The sequence below is a fragment of the Myotis nattereri genome (assembly GCF_964212035.1).
Source record: "Myotis nattereri genome assembly, chromosome: X".
Classification (NCBI taxonomy): domain Eukaryota; kingdom Metazoa; phylum Chordata; class Mammalia; order Chiroptera; family Vespertilionidae; genus Myotis; species Myotis nattereri.
In genome coordinates, this window is record NC_138078.1 from 124,072,179 (window position 1) to 124,080,113 (window position 7,935).

Sequence of the window (7,935 nt, forward strand, 5' to 3'; positions counted from 1 at the left end):
AGGCTATCATTCAAACTTGAAGGGGAAATAAGAAGCTTCACAGACAAAAAAAGGCTAAGGGAGTTTATCACCACCAAGCCAGCAATGCAAGGAATGCTAAAGGGACTGGTATAAAAATAAGAAATAAAAAGCAAAGAAAGAAAACAGCCACACAAAAACAGAAATGGCTACAAACAAGTACCTTTCAATAATAACTTTAAACGTAAACGGACTAAATGCTCCAAACAAAAGACATCGAGTGGCTGAATGGATAAAAAAACATGACCCATACATCTGCTGTCTACAAGAAACCCATCTCATTAGAAGGGACTCACACAGACTGAAAGTGAAAGGATGGAAAAATATCTTTCAGGCATATGGAAAGGAAAAGAAAGCTGGGGTAGCAATACTTATATCGGACAAAATAGACCTCAAAGTGAAGGCCATAACAAGAGATAAGGAAGGCCACTTCATAATACTAAAGGGATCAATACAACAAGAAGATATAACTCTGGTAAACATATATGCACCCAATGCAGGAGCACCCAAATTCATAAAAAAACTCCTGGAAGATATCAAAGGAGAGATCGACGACAATACAATCATAGTCGGGGACTTTAATACACCACTGACAACACTGGATAAATCCTCTAGACAAACAATCAGCAAAGAAACAGCAATCCTAAATGACTCACTAGATCAGATGGACTTAACAGACATCTTCAGAACACTTCACCCCAAAGCCAGGGAATATACATTCTACTCAAATGCTCATAAGACATATTCAAAAATAGACCATATATTGGGTCACAAGCAAAGTATCCCCAAATTCAAGAAGATTTAAATCATAAAAAGCGTCTTTGCAGACCACGATGGCATAATATTAGAAATAAACTACAATAAAAACAACCCAAAATACTCAAACACCTGGAAGCTGAATAGCATGCTATTAAATATTGATTGGGTTACCAATGAAATCAAAGAAGAAATTCGAAACATCCTGGAAACTAATGACAATGAAAACACAACAATCCAAAACCTATGGGACACAATGAAAGCAGTCCTGAGAGGGAAGTTTATAGCTCTACAGGCCTATCTCAAAAAACAAGAAAAAATGGTAGTAAATCAGCTAACTCTACAACTCAAAGAATTAGAAAGAGAGCAACAAGAAAAGCCCAGAGTGAGCAGAAGGAAGGAGATAATAAAGATTAGAGCAGAAATAAATGACATAGAGACCAAAAAAACAATACAGAAAATCAATGAAACCAAGAGCTGGTTCTTTGAAAGGATAAACAAGATTGACAAATCTCTAGCCAGACTCACCAAGAAGCAAAGAGAGAGGACCCAAATAAACAAAATCAGAAACGATAGAGGCGAAATAACAACAGACCCCACAGAAATACAAATGATTGTTAAAAAATACTATGGACAGCTCTACTCCAGCAAACTAGACAACCTGGAGGAAATGGACAAATTCCTAGAAAAATATAACATTCCAAAACTCAATCAGGAAGAATGTAAAAATCTCAACAGGCCAATAACTATGGAAGAAATTGAAGCAGTCATCAAAAAGCTTCCAGCAAACAAAAGCCCAGGACCAGACGGCTTCACAGGGGAGTTTTACCAAACATTCAAGGAAGAACTAAAACCTATCCTCCTCAGACTACTACAAAAAATTCAAGAGAAAGGAACACTTCCAAGCTCATTCTATGAAGGCAGCATCACCCTAATACCAAAACCAGGTAAAGACAACACAATGAAAAAGAATTACTGGCCAATATCCCTCATGAACATAGATGCCAAAATCCTCAACAAAATCCAGCAGTACATCCTCAACTGATCCAGCAGTACATCAGAAAGATCATACACCATGACCAAGTAGGATTTATCCCAGGGATGCAAGGATGGTACAATATCCGCAAATCAATAAACGTGATACATCACATAAACAAATTGAAAGAAAAAAAACCACATGGTCATATCAATTGATGCAGAAAAAGCATTTGACAAAATTCAACACCCATTTTTGATAAAAGCTCTCAGCAAGGTGGGAGTAGAAGAATCATACCTCAACATAATAAAAGCCATATATGACAGGCCCACAGCCAACATCATACTCAATGGACAAAAACTAACACCGTTTCCCCTAAGAACAGGAACAAGACAGGGATGCCCCCTCTCAACACTCCTGTTCAACATAGTACTGGAAGTGTTAGCCATTGCAATTCGGCAAGAAGAAGAAATAAAAGGCATTCAAATTGGAAAAGAGGAAGTAAAACTGTCCTTATTTGCAGACGACATGATATTATACATACAGAACCCTAGAGACTCCATCAAAAAGCTACTAGACTTAATACATGAATTTGGCAATGTAGCAGGATACAAAATTAACCCCAAGAAATCTGAGGCATTTCTATACACCAATAGTGAACTTTCAGAAAGAGAGATTATAAGAACAATCCCGTTTACCATCGCACCAAAAAAAATTAAGCTACCTAGGAATAAACTTAACTAAAGAGGTAAAAGACCTCTATTCAGAAAACTACAGGAGGTTGAAAAAAGAGATAGAGGAAGACATAAACAGATGGAAGAACATACCGTGTTCATGGATTGGTAGAATCAACATCATTAAAATGTCCATACTACCCAAAGCAATCTATAAATTCAACGCACTTCCCATTAAAATACCAACGGCATACTTCAGAGATCTAGAACGAACTCTCCAAAAATTCATTTGGAATAAAAAAAGACCTCGAATAGCTACAGCAATCTTGAAAAAGACCAAAGTAGGTGGGATCTCAATACCAGATAGCAAGTTGTATTACAAAGCCACTGTTCTCAAAACTGCCTGGTACTGGCACAAGAATAGGCATATAGATCAATGGAATAGAATAGAGAGCCCAGAAATCGGCCCGAACCAATATGCTCAATTAATATTTGACAAAGGAGGCAAGAACATACAATGGAGTCAAGATAGTCTCTTCAATAAATGGTGTTGGGAAAATTGGACAGATATATGCAAGAAAATGAAACTAGACCACCAACTTACACCATACACAAAAATAAACTCAAAATGGATAAAGGACTTAAATGTACGACAGGAAACCATAAAAATTCTAGAAGAATCCAAAGGCAACAAAATCTCAGACATATGCCGAAGCAATTTCTTCACTGATACAGCTCCTAGGGCACTTGAAACTAAAGAGAAAATGAACAAATGGGACTACATCAAAATAAAAAGCTTCTGCACAGCAAAAGAAACCATCAACAAAACAACAAGAAAACCCACTGTGTGGGAAAACATATTTGCCAATGTCATATCTGATAAGGGCCTAATCTCCAAAATTTATAGGGAACTCATACAACTCAACAAAAGGAAGATAAACAATCCAATCAAAAAATGGGCAAAGGACCTAAATAGACACCTTTCAAAAGAGGACATTCAGAAAGCCAAGAGACATATGAAAACATGCTCAAAGTCACTAATCATCCAAGAGGTGCAAATCAAAACAACAATGAGGTACCATCTCACACCTGTCAGACTGGCTATCATCAACAAATCAGCAAACGACAAGTGCAGGAGAGGATGTGGAGAAAAAGGAACACTTGTGCACTGCTGGTGGGAATGCAGACTGGTGCAGCCACTATGGAAGACAGTATGGAGTTTCCTCAAAAAACTGAAAATGGAACTCCCATTTGACCTTGTGATCCCACTCCTAGGAATATATCCCAAGAAACCAGAAACACCAATCAGAAAGGATATATGCACCCCTATGTTCATAGCAGCACAATTCACCATAGCTAAGATCTGGAAACAGCCTAAGTGCCCATCAGTAGATGAATGGATTAGAAAACTGTGGTACATCTACACGATGGAATACTATGCTGCTCTAAAAAGGAAGGAACTCTTACCATTTGCAACGTCATGGATGGAACTGGAGAGCATTATGCTAAGTGAAATAAGCCAGTCAATGAAGGAGAAATACCACATGATCTCACTCATTCATGGATAATAGAGACCATTATAAACTTTTGAACAATAATAGATACAGAGGCAGAGCTGCCTCAAACAGATTGTCAAACTGCAGCGGGAAGGCCGGGGAGGGTTGGGGGGCAGGAGGTAGGGGGGTAAGAGATCAACTATAGGACTTGTATGCATGCATATAAGCATAACCAGTGGACATAAGACATTGGGGGTAGGGGAGGCTAGGGGACTGTCTAGGGCGGGGGGATAAAATGGACACATATGTAATACCCTTTCTAATACTTTAAGCAATAAATTTTAAAAAAATAAAAATTCAAAAAATAAAATTAAAAAAAAATCAATCATGCGACATGCCATACATACTAACAAAAAAGGAGAGTGTGGGAGAGGGAATAATGGTCCATCAAAGCTGCCTGTGTCTTAATCCCCAGAATTTGAGAATACTTTGCTACAAGGAATTAAATGCGGGGATGACACTATATGGTTTCTAATCAGTTGACCATAAAATAGAGAGATTGTCCTGGATTATCTCATCACATAAACTGATCAAAGTGGAAGAAAGAGAAGAGTGGGTTAGAGAAATGCCCTGTGAGAAAGACTCAAACCACCACTGATGACTTTGAAGATGGAGGAAGGGGCCAGGAGCCAAGAAATATGGTGGCTTCAGGAGCTGGGAATGGCCCCCAGACAGCAAGACAACGGGACTTGGATCCTGCAACCACAAAGAACTGAATTCTGCCAACAGCCAAATGAACAGGAAAGGGATTATCCCATAGACTCTCCAGAAAGGAATGTAGCCTTCCAGTACCATGATTCTGGTCTGGGAAGACCTGTACCAAATTTCTGGCCTACAGAACTGTGAGATGATAAATTTATGTTGTAAGTTTGTGCTAATTTGTTAAGACAGCAAGAGAAAACTATTACAAAGAGAAAAATCCCTATGATCATCCCAATTGAATAAATGCAGGCCGTGCCCTTCTAGGACAGATATATGACTGTCCACCTGGCGTCAAATACACGCGTGCTTGTGAAACAAAACCAAACGCACCCTCTAATGAGGGCGGCACACTGTGCTGAAAATACAAAAAAGAATCTGCTGAAGGAAATGCAGGGGAGGGCAGCACCCCCAAGGGCCTTCTCTGTCTCCATCTTTGCCACTTTGGATGGACAGGAGAGTCTGGAGCTTGGGGTGGATGCAGGCCCAGCTTGGGGGACACTAGGACTCCAGGACTTGGGGACGCCCCTATGCTCTCAGGAGTTGGAGCCACCTCCCCACCGGCTCCCCACCCACCCATCACCAACCTGACCAGGGGTGGGGGAGCCCTTCAGGGGCGGGTCACTGTATGGGGAAATGAAGGCACTCAAAGAGTAACTGGCAGGGCCCTGGCTGCCTCAGGAACTGTCACTCCATGGAGGCTGCCCTCCCGCAGAAGAAGACCACAGCCGTGGTCAGAAGCTTGACCATGGCCTGGGCACTCACCACAGAAGAAAAAGCACAAGGCTGCCTCCTGACTCACTGTGGTGACAGAGGCCTCTCAGGGTCCCTGCCTCTTACTTCACTTGGTTACTCAGCCTCTAGGTCTCCCCACCCTTCTGCCCTGCTGGGACCTGCTGCCATCACAGGAGCTAGCCCACCAAGGCTGCAGACTCCCTACTCCTTGGTACCTCTCCTGCAGGGTCTGTGCCCATCAAGGTCTGGCCAATGAGGGTGCAGCAGGAGGGTGGGATCTTGGGCCACCAATGGGTAATGGCCAGGGCTGTTTTCCCTCCTCCCATCATTGGGAAAGGCACAAATAAGGTGACCAGTGGGCTGGGGTCTGGGCCCTGTGTGTGCTTCAGGGGATAGAGGGGTTTCTCTGTGAGGTCGCTGGGAGGATGGGAGGTGCAGCTTTTTAACCTGGCTGCAACCCTAGAAGAGGCTGGTCGCTCCACACCACCAACACTAGGATTCCGTTTTTTTCTGCCTCATGGACAGCATTCTTGAATGCAAAGTAGGGAGATCAGGCAAGACCTGGTGCAAACACCTTAGAGATACATACCATGACCAAGTGGAATTTATCCCAGGTTCAAAGTTTAACATCTGAAAATCAATAAATATGATATCTCAATAAGTTAAACTTAGACTTACCGCGTGATCTAGTAATTCCCCTCTTAGATATGCACCCCCAAAATGAAATTAGGTTTTCAAATAAAACTTGTACATGAATGTCCACAGTGTCACTATTCAAAATGGCCAAATGGTGGAAACAACACACCTTTATCTAGATTATTAATGCCAGGGGCAGGAGGGGTGATGGGGATGTCCATTGCAATAAATGTATAAAACAGATTTGACAGAAAACATATTTGACATAATCCAACACCCACTCATGATAAAAATGTTCAATAAATTTAGACTAGAAAGGAATGTCCTCAACCTAATAAAAATTGTCTACATAAACTCCCAGTGTGCATAATATTTAATGGTGAAAGAATGAATATTTTCCCTAATATTGGGAACTATGCAGGATGTCCATGTTCACCTTTTCTATTCAGCATTGTATTGGAGGTTCTAGCCAGTGGAATAAGTGCCCCCATCCACTAAAATAAAACCATTCTTATTGAAAAGGAATAAATAAAAATTTCTTTATTCACAAATGATCTTATATGTAGAAAATCCCAGGAAATGCACATACACAAAAAGGCTGCTAGATCCATAAAGAAATTTAGCAAGGCAAGAAAGCACATGATCAAGAGTAAAATGCTGATTTTATTTCTGTATACTGGTGACAAAAATTCCAAAAATGAAATTAAGAAAATAATTTGATTCACAATAGCCTTATAAAGAATAAAACACTTATGTGGCCCAGTTGGTTGGGTGTCATCCCATGCATTCAAAGGTTGCTGGTTTGATTCTGGGTCAGGGCACATGCACAGATTGAGGGCTTATCCCTGGTAGGGTGCGTGCAGGAGGCAGCAGATTGATGTTACACTTTCACATCCATGTTTCTCTCTTCTCCCTTCCTCTCTCTCTCTACAAATCAATAAGTTATTCTTTAAAAAAAAGAATAAAACACTTAGGCATAAATATTATAAACTATGCACAAAACCTGAATACTAAAAACTACAAAACATTTCTAGGAAGATTTAAATAAGCTATTAACAAGGACATTTCATGGATTGGGTAACTCAATATTGTCAAGATGGCAATCTTCCCCAAATTTATCTGTATGTTGTCACAACATCTATCAATATCTCAGCTTACTTTTCTATAGAAATTGACAAGCTGATCCTAAAATGTATGTGGAAATGTATATTACCTTAAATAGCCAAAATATTTTGAAAAACAAAATTAAGTTGAAAACTTATCATACCTATTTCAAAACTTACTATAAAGCTACAGTAATTAACACAATGTGGTATTAGTGCAGGATAGGTGTATAGATCAATGAAACAGATTGAGACACTATAAAATCCTTGATTTTTATTGTGGCAAAATACATATAAAAATTGCCATTTAACCATTTTTAAGTATATAATTCAGTGGCATGAAGTAGAGTGCAACCATAACCACTATCTAATTCCAGAATATTTCAATCACCCCAAATATAAATGCCATACCCATTAAATGGTCACTCTCCATTAATTCCCTACCCCAGCCCTTGGAAAACATAAACATACTTTCTGTCTTTAAGTTTATGCTTATTCTGGATATTTCATAAAAATGGAGTCATATGATATTTGGCCTTTTATATCTGGCTTCTTTGACTTAGCATAATGTTTTGGAGGTTCATCTACATTGATGCATATATCACTATTTCATTCATTTTTTTATGGCTGAATTATATTCCATTGTATAAATATACCACATTTGTTTATCCATTCATATGTTGGTGGACATTTGTGTTGTTTGTACCTTTTGGACATTTTATTCATTTATTTTTAATATCTTTTATTGATTTTTTACAGAGAGGAAGGGAGAGAGATAGAGA